This window comes from Glycine soja, chromosome 11 (genome assembly GCF_004193775.1).
Source record: "Glycine soja cultivar W05 chromosome 11, ASM419377v2, whole genome shotgun sequence".
NCBI lineage: Eukaryota > Viridiplantae > Streptophyta > Magnoliopsida > Fabales > Fabaceae > Glycine > Glycine soja.
Window position 1 is genome coordinate 45203768 of NC_041012.1, and position 15873 is coordinate 45219640.

Here is a 15873-nt window from a genome sequence, read left to right on the forward strand (position 1 = left end):
CTTCTCGTTGGAATCACACCAGCCATATATTCTCTTCTCTTTGTATTCATTTTCTTTCACCTTCACAATTTTAATTTTTTTTATCCAAACACAATTTTAAAAATAAAAGAATTTCAATTGAAGTATTTAAAATTTTTTAAAATTTTAAATTTTCTCATTTAAACACACTCTAAGATTATTCCGAACTGATAATCACCCAAGTAATTTTGGAAAAAGTTGATAATCTCAATTTATGAAATTGAATTGAAAATAGTACTTTATTTTTTTTAAAGGCAAAATATCACTTCCCTTAACATTGTGTTTGACAGAGAGGTAAAGAAATAAATAAAAGTATGAGGAATAAAAATAAATGGAAAAATCCAGGTGAAAAAGAGTAGAAAATAAGGATAATTTGTTAAGATGAAAGAGTGTATAAGATGAAATATTAGAACTAGAGTAGTTAGAAAAGTGAGAAAAATAATTTAATCAATAATAAAATTGTCATTTTATCCAAAAAAAATATTAATTCGGTTATTTTTTATACAAAAATAATCTTAATTTCTTTCAGCCCTTACAAGCATACATACTTATTTTTTTTTTAATCTTTCATTGCATTGCACTGCTTTTCACTTTCATTGATAAAGCGTAAATAAGACAATATAATCTCATAAGTGCCAAATTATATATATAGAATCGTGTAGTTTTTTGTGACGTAATGGAATACTTTTTCATTTCATAAAACGTGCGTTATGTATGTTGAAGCCGAGACAATCCCAGAAGTTGCTATGGCTGGCTGTTGGTTTTCCATACATGCCAACAACTCTTATGATGTGCAATGATGAACCGACATTGATGATTGTTTTTCACGTAAGTCCCGGAACACAAATTCAGATTATTTATTGTAACGGAATAAAATGGTATACGGTGGACCTTCTTCAGAAATTACCACCACTTACTATACACTCATGCTAAACTACAATGCCCCTCAGTTTTACTTTTACTTTGATTCCGATAAGTTTTTAAATTTGTATTTTTTTTAAACGTGTATGTTTCATGGATTAAAAACTCACTATGAGAATATGAATCTGGAAATATAATGTGGGATGGGTTTGTTTAATTTTTTAAAAATATTTATTTTAATAAAATAAGTAATTTTTTAATATTCTTTTAGTGTGTTTGTCTAGATTGTTTTTGTTTAAAAAAATTACTTTTTACTTATTTTGAGAAATAAATTTTATTTGTTTATTAGAAAAAAACATTTTTTTAAAAATACCTATGTTTATTTTTTTGTAAAAAAAAGTTTAAACAAAAAGATCCATTATCTTTTATGAGTTTTGAAAAATTATATTCCTCCCTTTCTCATTAGCTTGCTTTTTCCAAGGAGAAATGTTTTATCGTTATTTTGTGTTTTTGTTACATTTAATAGGTAGTTGTAGAGGGTGAGGTACACAGGGATGGCGTGAGGAGTGTATTCATTTTCACGTGGGGGTTCTGAGTCTAATTTTGGACTTGGTGAGTACTATATAGTCTATAGCTATACACGTCCTACTTGTGGGAGGGACAAATTTAATGCACCTCTAATTAGCATTGTAACTTTAATTTTATTTTTTAAAATTAAATTTATTTATATATTTATTTGGCAAGGTAGTGAAGGGGGGACCCTTGAGATCATAGCTAACAATATCTTGAAGCCTCTTCATACATAATCCTCCATCCATTCAAACATGAAAGTTTACCCTGGCCCCCTCTCCATTGTCCTATTGTGAAGATTGTAACATCTAAAATTATTGCAAGTGTGTGTGGGTGAAGCAGATGATGCCAGCCAAATAGCATGAAAATGGAAAGTTACATAAAAAGGCACATTGAAAAAATGGGGCGTGTGGCATTAGCATGGCAAATCAATATTCAATTAATGTTGTTGGGAACAAGGTATATATGTCATTGCCATAACTTATGTTGTCTCTAACTGCGTGATTGTTAGTAATCAGGTAGTAAAAGTAGTTAAAAGTGAAAAAGTATTTAAGAGGTCAAAATTGCTTTTTAATTCAAAGTGAAGATGATGAAGTCCATTTTGTTTGTATATTTTTATCTTTTCTCGTTCGCCTACCCAACTGGCTAAGTGGATAACATCTCACAAGAAACACATTTTGCTGTCATATTGATTCAGAGTACGAAATGCCGTACTGTTTGGAATTCTCCTCGCAATATCCACAGCTTAATAACTTCAACACAAAATTAACTGATATTTAGTAATCTCATGATATTTAACTACTTTTAACATGTCCCACAAATAGTTAATAATATCATGAATTATTAAAATAATTAACAATGATTAATTGTACCTTAAAAGACTGAATCGGGTAGATGCTAAGCAGAGAATTGTAGCGAACATTGATGATTATTGGTGTAATTTTTTATTAAAGTTGATTTTAAAGTTATGAGTTATAATATTGTGATTTATGTTTGAATATTTTATTGTAAAATAAGTTAATAATAAAATTTAATATAATTTTTTTATCTGACATAAAACTTATCTAAAATTATTTTAATTTAAAATTAATTTATTGGCATGAAATAAAATATGAGAAAATTTATCTAAAATTACGCTAATTAATATTTCAACGTGATTATGAAAAATCTAAGTGAAACTAAACAGCCACTTATTCTATTAATTCATATTTTAGAAGTACTCTAAACAGAACACAACTTATATTACATTCCATTTTAACATTTTTTCTCCTCCTTGGAAGATCAATTAATGAAGGGCTATTTTTGTTTTTACGTTGCGTAGCTTTCAAAACTGAGGCAGTGGCTTCTTATTTCCCAACAACGAATCAAACATGGTTCTCATCAGTTTCTAACCATCGGTGCAGCAATGGCACCACCAACCAACAATAATCATGATGATGCCTATGCACTTATAGGGCTAGCCAAGGGAATAGGAGGATGATCATCATAATGATGGTGATGATGAAATTGGACTTTGAGGTACATTAAGGTTGAAAATTGAAATGGGGGTATGTATGGTGTGTGTGATCCTGTGCATGATTGGTGAGGAATGCAATGAGTATATATTTTTCACCAGTTATGGGGTTTGTTTGTTTGTTGTTGTTGTTAGAGTCGGTTATGGACAAAGAAAGTGTTACGCCAGCTGCGTGTGCATGGAAATGGCATGGCACGCGGTGTACCCTACTTCAGTAGCTTAGTACACAACAATAATACTATAATATAATAATCCTTTTGGTTTTCGGTTTTTTGGACACTTTCTTCACAATTATTTGAGGTCTCATAGTCTCTCTCTCTCTCTCTCACTGCTTTCCAATGTTTTAGTCTCCACCTTGTGATGGCTCTGAAATATAAGGCAAGGAAGAATAACATGCATGTGCTAAAGGCCAAACGCCAAAAGCTTGGGTTTGGAACTTATACAAACACAAGGGAATCATGACCTTCAAAAACAGAGGTGGCTTTGTACTTGGTACTTGGCCTCTGGTCCATTTTTTATTCTTATATTGTTTGGCTTTGTTTCCTCCTCCTTAACTTGACACATAATTTCTTTGAGATTTTTACTTTATTGATGTACTATAGTTCAATCTTTTTTTTTTCTCCCCCACCATTTTTTACCCTTGTGGTGAACTATGAAACGGGATTTTAGTAGTTATAGTTAGTTATATTATATAAATAAAAGTAGTACTACCCCTAGCCCCTGTGATGGGATGATCTTGTCTTTCGTGTATAAATTAGACAGTTTTAGAAAGAAAAAAAAATGTTGGTAAGGAATTGTTAATTAGGTTTTCTTTTTATTTTTCTGTTTTTGAAATTGTTATCAAAAGCACAACTTAAAATTATTTTTCAAAAATCAAGTGACTAAAAAATTGTGTTTTGAACGTCTTATAAGTGACATCCAATGAATTACGTGTTTAAATTCATGTTTGATTATTTATAATTACATTTAAAATATTGATTAATGCGATTTTAAGTAAATTGATTTATCCAAATAAAATAGTTTGACAAAAAAAAAAGACTAAAACAATTGAATGTCAAATTTAAATTTCTGTATCAAAACACTAGTACGTACCTTAACAAAATATCTTTTCTCAGATTTCAATATATTTCCTTTAAAAGTACTTACTACTTACCACTGCACCTAATTTGAATTTTAATATTTCTATATGTCATAATTTCACTCAATTAAAATTGATCCAAAGGAAAACAAACAAAATTAATGTCAATGAATTTTATACACCTCTTAAAACTATAATCATCCAGATCTTAGAGTGATAAATGGTGGGGTACTAAGAGTCTTGGTTAGTGGCCGGGACAAATAGCAATGTGGTGAGGTCCCAGTTGATGCAGTATCTAGTTCTTTTGAGATGTGTGTGGACTGTGATGACAGGTCATAATGTTATATGGGCCGGGCTTTGATTTACGGGTTGCAGGATGAAAATTGGGTTTGAGTCAGGTCTTCTGTGACACAGTAATTTACGGGCTTCACCTCCCATTTTATGTATGGATAAAAATAGCCATTTCATAAGGAATTCTCATTTGGAAAGGTAAAAAAAATAATTGTTCCAAAATAATTCTAGACAAGCTATTCTGGAAGGTAAAAATTACCTTCCAGAATAGAGTGATCCAAAAATAAGCTTAATTACTAGTTTAGTCTCTAAATTTAGAGATACGCTTTTTTAGTTCCTAAAATTTTAAATTTTTTTTCTAGTCCAGAAATGTTGACATATTATTTTTAGTCCTTGACATTATAAATTAACACTTTGTGACTGTTTTTAGCACTTTGTAATAGTTTTAAAATACAAATTCAAGCAGCTAAAAAATAAAAATATTAAAATATATTTTTTATCTTCATAAATATAAAAATATTCAGAATTCATCTTTGTAAAATTTTTAGTATATTTTTCATTTTCAAAAAATTAAATATGTTGTTTTTGACTCAGAGTAAGGTTCAAACATTGAAACTATGTGCATGGTTTTTTACATCAATTATATGCACAACTAACGTAAAAAAATCACATTTTACATCAATTATATGTATAATCAATATAAAAAACATCACATTTACATTGGTTATTTGTATAACCAATGTAAAAAGTCATTATCTTAGGTTCGAATTTATCCAAACTTATGTTTGGACAAAAAATTATACATTTTAATTTTGTGAGGACAAAAAACATATTAAATTTTTTATAAGAATAAATTTCAAACATTTTTATATTTATGAGAATGAAAAATATATTTTAACCAGATAAAAATTAATTTATGACAATTAAAAACCATCAAGTGTCAATTTATTATTTCAAGGGACTAAAAAAAGATGAATAAAACCCCAAAATTATTCTGAAATAAAAATGAGTGTTTCACGTTCCCTTTAGGTTTACGTTATGAAATCAAATATATAAATGTGTTGGTGGAGGCGTAGTGGTGCGATGATTGAGGGAGGCACAGTGGTGATAAAGGGAGTTGTTGGTCGATGCAGGTTATCCATGATGGAGAAGGAAGTTCCATAGTGGGAAAGAGAGGTTCTAAGTCATAAGTCATTTTGAGATATTTTTATTCACACAAATAAAATAAGAGGTATAAGATATAAGTTGAAAAGTACAGAATTTACATGTCAATCTATTGACACACTAAAGATATGGTCACACACAAATCTATTGCTTATGTTTAGAACATGCTTATTTTTATGTTTATCCTTATTATGATATGTTTGGATAAATTTTTTGAGTATGTGTGGATATTGTTTTTCATGAACATTTATAGGAGAATAAAATAATATAAAATTATTTTTTTATAAGTTAAAATTATGTTATGCATAAATTAATTTGTAAAAATTTTCTTATATTAATCTATTTAAAAAACATATTTTTAATGTTTGGTTGAAGTGATACATACTTGATCTCCAAACAAATTTTTAAGTTTAAATTACACCATCTTTTAGATGATTTCCACTGGAATATGATTGCCATTTTATAGTATAAATTAAACAAGGTATTATTACGTCATTAAAAGTTTGTTTTTTTTAATATATCAAAACTCACACTTATAATTATATAATAATATAAAAATAAACGTGTTGGTTATAATACAACAGCTAAAATTAAACGCTAAAATATTTCTAAACTTGTTTAAGATGACACCAATGTTTTTTGGCATGTATATATAATTTAACATTTTTCTATTTTTGTTGTATTGTTATGTACTAACATTCATCAATATCCCAAGATGAGTCTGAAATAGAAAATCATAATTGTATTCAGTACACAACACGAAATGGGTTTAGCACATACGAAAAAAAAAACTAACTGAAGTAATTTGTTTAAATTTATTAATTTACCATTTTATAGAAAAAGAAAATAAATAAATTCTTGTTTGATATAAGAAAATATTTTACTTTCTTTAAATAATTACAGAATTATTATTTTATTTTCATTTTTACTTGAAAACATAAAACGCAGTGAAAATAAAGATAACATTTTATAATTATTTATACAAACAAAAAATTAAAATTAGATGTATCTCAACCTTTCTATTTTTCAATTGAAATATGGTAAAATGTAAAATTTATAGTAAGACAATAGTTGTTCACCAAACGAAATGATTGGCACAATAATTTAAGAAAAGGGGCAATAAGGTTTTGGAGTTTGGACACTGGCCGGCAACGGAAGAAAGGTAGACAGCTAAGCAGTGCCACTTGTAAAAGATAGAATGTCTGATGTGTGTGTCACTGTGTCGTCTTTCTATATAAAAGGGGAGAATTTGAGTTATTTTATAAGTAATTTTTAGAGTTTTTTTTAAACATTCAATAAGTCCTTATATTTTTTAAGTAAATTCCTTATTTAAACTTTAATAATTTAACTATTAAATATTCTGATATTATTTCAATAATAATGGAAAAAGTTAGAGAAATTGGCTTTTTTTTTTCCAGGTAAATTTATTTATATTTTAATGAAGTATATTAAATAATTTTAAAATTTTATTATAAAAACTTTCCAAATCCTATTCTAGACTTTAATTCAGGGAGAGAAAATTTGCTAAGCCATAATGCTTCTTCTTAGACAAAAACTTAGACCACACCTCATATTTCTCATTAAATGGACAATTAAACAATGCCTTGGAATAATAAACACAACTTGATGAGTTGAGATGATCTTTAACTCTTTAACACTTGGACCGCCATTTATTAGATGATTTTTAGAATATTATGTAACTCTACCCAGTAAATAATGGTGAACCTCAAAGTTTTATGTACAAATCTTCTTCTTTTTACCAGAAAAGAAGTTAAAAAGACAAAAAAAAAAATGAATTCATTAGAGCCATAGAAGAAAAAATAACTTTTTTACATAAGAGTCAAACATATGATATGAAAGAGCTACTTACTTAAGAAAGATGACCCTTAAAAAATAGGTATATACATTGAAGTTTGAAGGCAACTTGAAGTCTTGGTAATAGAATTAGAATCATGGTGATATAATTAAACTACAAGAAAGGAGCATATTTGCATTGCCATTTGAATTATGACAAAACAAAGCTCAATGCACCTCCATGGCAGTCATGAAAGGTTTGCTTTTGCAAACGAAAGTTGGAGTTACCGAAATGACAATCTAAACAAGTATTAAAAAAGTGAAGATGTCCTTTATTAGAGTGTTCCCAAGTATATCTCACTACTAGAAAATCGAATTTTAACGATGGTTCTAATGTACATTTAAAGACGATCATGAAACCATTTTTGACGCCAACAACGATAAAAGTAATTTATGTACTATGACGATTATTGAAAAAACCGTCTTTAAAAATATGTATCTTTTAAGACGATTGTTATATAAAAATCGTTTTAAAATATGTCTCTTTTAAGATAATTCTTAGATAAGAATTATCTTAGAATGATTAAAAAGAGACATATTCTAAGATGGTTGTTATATAAGAACCGTCTTAAAATAGACACATTCTAAGACGATTTTTATATAACAATCGTCTTAGAATGTACCTCTTCTAAGACAGTTTTTATATAATATTCATCTTAAAATAATTTCAACCCCTTTATCTTTGTCTTGAACAGTTCAAGTGTTGGCTTAAGAACGATTCTTATCTAAGAAAATTTATTTATTTCCTAATAATTATAAATAAAAAGAAATCCAAGAACAGATTTGGAATGAAGATTAAATAATTTTATGTCAAAACCACATTTTTGCATATGGAGACCTAGGGAAGAAGATATATAATCTTAAATTAAGAATCAACAAGCTAATTGAGACAATGAAACATGATTTAAAAAAAAATAACTCGATCATAAGTATTATTTGAAAGTTAATTTTGTACTGTCTTACTATGTAATGGAGATTATTTTCTAGATTAAGTTCTGCAAATTTTTTTCTTGTTACATTAAAAAGTTTTCGATGTTAAATTTTGCTATGATATCTTTTTTAATTATTTTTTTTCATCACCATTTAATATCCAGTTTAAGTTAGACATAGAAGAAAAACTCTCTTGATTTTGCTAGGTTAATGTCTAATTACTAAGTCTTGCATTTTCCAAAACATAAATAGATGGAAGGATAATAAGAATTTTTTAAGAATTCAATTAATTAAAAAAAATCTTCTAAGATTAAGTAAATAAAAAATACATTTTTCAAGAATTAAAATAGGATTTTATTGTTAATATTATATTTTTCAAGAACTGATTTAATTATTAGTTTGAAAGAAATTAAAAGTAAGAACAAAAAAAAAATCAATAAAGAAGATGGTGATGACTGATGAGCAGGAAATATTAGGTAAGTTTGCTATTGGAGAGATTCTTTCTTGTGAAAGATATATTTTTTTCTCCACAAAACATTAACAACATCCACTACTGGATGATGGTTTCACATAGATGCCACGTCCATCACTACTTTAATTACATAAACACTTCACTGGAGCAACTGAAGAAGCAGACACAACAAAGAGTTCAATCCGTCTCAAACAAAAGAACTAGAAAACAAACAAACAGTAAAAATTTCTCTATCTGATGTTGTTGTGTTCTTGTTATTATTAATTAATAATTATTAATATCATCTCCACCATTCCTTCCACTGCTTCAATTCCAAATATATACTTGTTAGTTTCCTACACACTCCTTAATTACTATTTTTTGACTTTCTTCTCTCAACATGGGGAACCCCACTACTGGATGAAGGTTTCACATAGATGTCACGTCCATCATCACTACTTTAATTACACAAACACTTCACTGGAATAACTGAAGAAGCAGACACAACAAAGAGTTCAATCCGTCTCAAACAAAAGAACAAGAAAACAAACAAACAAACAAACAGTAAAAATTTCTCTATCTGATGTTGTTGTGTTCTTGTTATTATTAATTAATAATTATTAATATCATCTCCACCATTCCTTCCACTGCTTCAATTTCAAATATATACTTGTTAGTTTCCTACACGCTCCTTAATTACTATTTTTTGACTTTCTTCTTTCAACATGGGGAACCCCACTCAGAAGTCCCCTGGTGAGTTTCAGTTCTGGGTTACCTTCAGTTTATGTGATCCCATTGAAATATTAAAACTTTATTGGTGCTTCAGCAATTTAGCTTTCAATTGAATTAATATGTAATGTAATGCTGTTATTTCTTCTCTTTGATTTTTTACTTATTTTTATTTCTTGGGGTATCCCAGAGGCTGAAAATGATGGTGAATTTATAGTTCATGTGTTCTCTTCATCATCCGAGGTGAAATTTTTAAGCCTCTCTTTATTTATATATCATCTTAATTTCTTCAAGTAACTCCACAAATTAATAGATTATCAGAATTAAATTGTTCGTAATCTCTGTGTGTGAATTGTGAAACAAACCAAAGCTTATTATTTCACAATTGGAATTGGCAAGCCAGATTAGTAAGAAAGAGAGAAGGAGCAAAGATTTTTCTGAATTTTCTTTTTCAATCCACAAGGATTTGCATAATAATTGAACATGCTTTGGATGATTGAGAGTAAAGAGAGAGAGAGAGAGAGAGCTGAAAATATATTTGGATACTGTCTACTTTTTGGCTTGGCATCATTAATTTCATAAAGTTTTGTATTATCCACTAAGCTTTGCAATTTTCACTCGGGTTGCATTGTTCAGTTGCTTGAAAAGCTTCATGAAAAATGGAGTTCAGTGGAGAAACCACCATACCCAGCTATGTATTCTAGTATTTATGGAGGTATCATACGTGATCCATAATCCCCATCGATGATCACATGGTGCATAGAGGGCATGGTGTGTTTGATACAGCTATTGTTCTATGTAACAACCGTAACTTTAATAAGTAAATAAGAAAATAATAAATTAATACATAAATAAATAAGAAAAAATAAAATAAAAAATATTAGGTCATAAATTCCCACTATATAAGCCAAATGTTAACCTAGAGCAGTTTTTTGGAAAACACATTCTGTTCCTTTTTTCTTTTCTGTCGCACAAAAACCCTAACAGGGCAATCAGAGGAGGAGCTCTAGAGAGCACCAGAGACGTCACCATTGCTAACAGAGAACATTTAAGCGACTACCTCGAGGTAAGGGATGAGTTACTCACGCTTGGAGATTAGAATGAACATGTGTAGGGATCCCTAGAGGATTATTTTTTGGGTTATTTTGGGGTGTTTATGAATTTAATTATGTTTTCATGTTTAATCGCGGATTGAGTGTGTTTGATGAACCAAATGGTGTTCTGTTGCGAGTTTGTTGTAGAATTGATGTGTTCTGTTGCGAGTTTGTTGTAGGATTGATGCGTTTCTGTGTTAGGTGTGTACCTTAGGAATTAGAATTCTTTATAATTAGCATAAAAATTGTGTGGTGGTGATTTTGTTTATACCAGATATGTTGGCCTTTCAATCTTGTTCCTGTGCTAATGTATATTGTGTCCAGATAATTATTTTTACACCGCAGTGTATACGTGTACATCTATATTGATACTATTTTTTTTTACAAACTGTATATTTTATTTCACGTGCGTGATTTCTTGTCATGAAATTCATAGGTGTAGGGATTGTTGAATAATTGAATTGGCTAAAATCATTTAAAGAAATTAACTAAAGTTGTATTCACATTGTAATTAGGCATTTTCTTGATGTTGACAACTTAGTTAAAATATATTTAAAATATAGGTATACATGTTGTTCATAGAAATCAATGAGTATATATTTTATTGTTATATATAATTTGTATTTACTTAATAATATATTTGATATTATTGTGATTACTTTATATTAATATATATTTAATACTTTTTATATGTTATATATAATATGTACGTTTACGTTTACGTTAATATATATTTCGAATATAATATACTTATATATATATATATATATATATATATATATATATATATATATATATATATTATGTGTATTTTATAGTTACTTGTTTATAAGCCTTGAAGTTAAATATTGTATGTTATTATTATTATGATACATTGTTATTTAATTGTTGAGTATATTTTGTAATTAGTTAGAGTGTGAAATGTTAAACTGTAGACATGAAACATGGTTGTGAATGAGTGTGTGATTGATATTTGTAGTGATATTACTTGTCATGTGAGTTATGAGTTATACAGTAACCCGACCAGTGTGTACCTTGAGAGAACTTTTATGCGCAGTGTTAAAGAAAATTGTAGGATTCCTAGTTAGGATCCTGAAGGGTTAAACTATAGCGCAATTTGTTAAATATGTTTGAAATATAAGAGTAAGGTCGTGGGTATTATATAACTCATAAACAGTGTTTGCGTGCAAATAAAAAAAAATATTTTAGGGGTTGGACCTGAATCAGGAAGGTGAGACCCAAACGGATTCTTCGGAGTCTAGGCCTTGGGGGTAAAGATACTCGGTTTGAGTGCTCCTTTAAGCCCATGTTGATCCCATGTGGTTGGGGCATTCTCGCAAAACAGAGTAACCCTGACTGGTCACCTTATGATGTTACTTAGTGAGAGTGACCGAGTATACCCATTGTGTGGTGTGCTTTGTCATGTACTCCTAAACGCCCTAGTGTTATTTTTTCACTGACATGGTACCACATTGCATATAGGCTTGAGTCTTAGTATAATTGTTGCATAACGCTTGTGTTTGAATTTCATTGAGTTAACAATTGTGGTTGATGTTATTTTATGGAGTGTGTAAACTTGAATGGGTGTGAATAATGTGTGCAATTTTGTGCAGTAATGTTATTTATATAAATTCAGCTTTAAGTATTATATGTTTCACATGTTCTAATGTTTTATTATATACGAATGTGATAACTCACTCCCGGTGTGTGTTTGTGTTTGGGCTGATTGCCACTTTGTTTCAGGTGAGCCTTCATATGATGAGTCACATGCTAGAGATGGAGAGACTTAGTCTGTGATAGAGATTATGATTTACTGAATGATATAATTGTGTTATACTTTTCTACTTTAGTTTCTTTTTATTATTTATTTAGAGTGGACGGCCTTGTTTTGAGCCGGGATAATCTTATCTTTTATTAAAAAAAATAATATTCTATTATGTTTTCACTAAGTGGATGTGAACCTTTATCCTTTTGAATTGATTAAATTAAATGTGTTTAAAAAGAAAAATTATTAATTAAATTTGCATGTTTTTTTTCCTTCTTTTATTATTATGTGTTTATAATCTTTTAATTAAATTTTTTTATAATTTATTTAATTAGTTAGTTATAATTGTAAGGATAGAGGGTGTCACATTCTAGATGGGTAGGTAATGCCAATTTTTTGGTTTACTCTGTACAACTCTATACTTTGATATGCATGTATGTAACAAAGCATTGGGCTTTACTTTGAAGAGAAATGCTAGCAACTAGCAAGGCACTATGGAACACATCCTTTTGAACACATTCTCTTTTATTGGTTAAAATTTATTGAAAATCACAAAATTTTGTAAGTCTCATTTTTTTTAACGAGTCTCTCTCATAATTTTGTAATTTTCTATAAATTTTAACCAATAGGACAGAGTGCCATAGAGAGTATGCTGCTAATAGTCCTCTTACTTTGAATTTTCTAAATTTTTCTTCTTCTTCTCTCTTTTTTTTTTTTTTTTTTTGCGTTTGAACCCATTTTTCTCTGATTTTGGTGCTTATATTGTTTGTCCTCTCCAGATACCTCTATGAGTTGGATGTTCACCTTGACAGATTCCTAAGTTCAGCCTCCAAAGCAAAGATATCGTCTCCCTTTTCTCGGTCAGCGCTTCGCAGCATTCTAATACAACTAACGGCAGCATCAAAATGCAAGAAGGGAACTCTAAGATACTGGCCGAGTGCAGGTCCTGGAGATTTCTTGCTATCATCAACAGGATGTCCAACATCTGCATTCTATGCAGTAGTCATTGACCAAGAACTTTCCCAATGCAAAGAGGGAGTTAAAGTCATTACTTCCAGCATACCAATGAAGCCTCCTCTATTTGCCACAGCCAAAAATGTGAATTATCTTCCAAATGTCCTTTCAGTAATGGAAGCTGAAGAAAAAGGAGCATCTTCTTCCATATGGGTTGATGAGGAAGGTTATATTGCTGAAGGTCCAAATGTGAATGTTGCTTTCATAACTCAAGACAAGGAACTTGTCATGCCTCCTTTTGATAACATCCTACATGGTTGCACTGCAAAAAGGCTCCTTGAATTGGCATCCAAGTTGGTTGATCAAGGGCTTCTGAAAGGTGTGGCAACTAAAAAACTAACTGTGGAAGAAGCTAAAGCTGCTGCAGAAATGTTGTATGTAGGAAGCACGCTTCCTCTGCTGCCTATCATCGTGTGGGATGATCAACCCATTGGTAATGGTAAGTTAATAACAGACTAACAGTAGTGATCTGATATCAATCTGCTTTTGTATGGTATGTAGGCTGAAGCCTTAACCTTGCTTACTTTGTTCTCATTATTGATGCATATGAACATTTACGATAGGCGGTTTTGTCATAATTCATGTTGTATGAGAATGAGAAGAGCAAATCAATACATGAATCATCAATACTAAAGACTAATTAAAGCCTTATGGGACTACTTCAAGAAAATTATAAGACTTTTTTGTTTTAATCTTAACTATTTATAGTAATAAGGATTTACTCATCTTACTCTCAAACAAAACACACACATTACACACATATTGCAATGTATCAGATGAGAGCACGAGAGGAGTAAATTTCAACCATATAACTAAAATGAATGGTTAATATTAAAATCAATTAAAATAATCTTGACTGTATATGTATGATTATATGGCCAAAATTTATTCTTCTCACCTCTTACACTCACTAGATACATCTCCTATACATGTTCGTGTATATATATTATGGTCGAGTCTCTCTTTTTCCCACTTTGTTCTTTTTTATTTATTCAATTATATATGTTTGGCAGGAAGGGTTGGAGAATTAACAATGTTACTTTCGGATTTGCTTTGGGATGATATGGTAGCTGGCCCTGACACGCAGAGAATACCTGTTCCTTATGCTGAGTGAACCTACAAAGTCATCAAATTACAGGCCGGGAACAACTTTCTTATATTTATGTGTCATGTTCCTAGGAGTTCTCTTTGTATTTGCTTTATGTATTTTAAGTGTGAACACTGAACAAGTCCTAAAGTGAAGCAACAGGTTTTTCCTGCTACACAAAATTTACGTAGCAGATAAATGTCCCTGAACTGGTTCACGTTGTTGTATTGATATAATAATAATAAAGACTCTTCACACTGCTTTGTGCCAGAACCACTTGACTTTGATTTTTCACGCATGTTTCCACGTGTTTCAGTTGTGTTCACTGCATATATTTATTTTCCAATAAGTTATCTATCTGCAACAGCAATATTGGCCCAGGTTTCTAGTAAGTAGAGAAGTCCATTGTTCAATCTTCATCTTAGATGCCTTCTAGATATGAATCAAACGTAAAATGTGTGAAAGGGAACATACTTTTAATCATTAGTTTGAATTAAACAAGGAGGAGAGGAGGTTTCATTCAAGCCTCGTAAATAAGTCAAAGAACCATTGCTGTAGTAATATACTCTCCAAAACTTACAGCACACAAATTCATTTTAGATGACAACAGATGCACTAGTGTCCCTTGCTCTATCCCTTTATCCTTTTGTTCACTAGTGATCTATTTTTGATAAGGGCGGTTATTAAATTATGATTGTTTCTTTTGGATTTGATTTGGCAAGCTATGGTAGATACTAAATATTTGAAATTATGATGCTGCATTTCGTCTCATTTCATCTATCCTTTTCTTCATTGCTCTTCTTGGTGCATCAAGTTGGTCAAGGGTTTATGTCAGTGTTTGCATATGTTAAACAAGCCTGATGCAGAAAGTGTTTTTCTGCTACTAAGAATTGATTAAGCATAATGTACTTGTTAATTTGACAGTCATTGAAATATTGAACTGTTTTGTTCAAGTGACTTAGTGCAGACCTGCCAAGACTACTTGAGCTTTATATATGAAAAACTGAAATTTTTTTCTAGTGTTATGGGTTTTGACAAATTGAATCTGTCCACAGATATTCTTAGGTGAAGTGTCTTAACATAAATTCATCACAAGTTGAATCTGTCTAAAAGCAACCAACCAAGGTAGTCTCACCACTTCTTTTAACTCAAATCATGAGTGCTGATTTTCCCTCCCCCACGTCCGAGACACGCAGAACCACACATCAAACTTGTTAAGCATAAATTTATAATACATGAATAACAGTAATAACACTGCTATTTAACTAAAATGAAATATCTAACATGAAGAAAAGATGTTTTGAATGAATCAAAGTACTTCTAATATTGTTGAAGAACAAATTTTCAGGTGGAATACATAAATTATTTATACTTTCTTAAAAAATAATTTTCAGAACAACCCTCACGAATTCTGATGAAATCATATTCTCATGGAATAAGTATAAAGGGAAAAA

The 15873-nt window shown here is 29.9% G+C and overlaps 1 pseudogene; it reads left to right on the plus strand.

Annotated features, from left to right (window-relative positions):
• Window positions 1–9421: 9421 nt before the first annotated feature.
• Window positions 9422–14692, plus strand: LOC114373342 (annotated as a pseudogene).
• Window positions 14693–15873: the final 1181 nt, after the last annotated feature.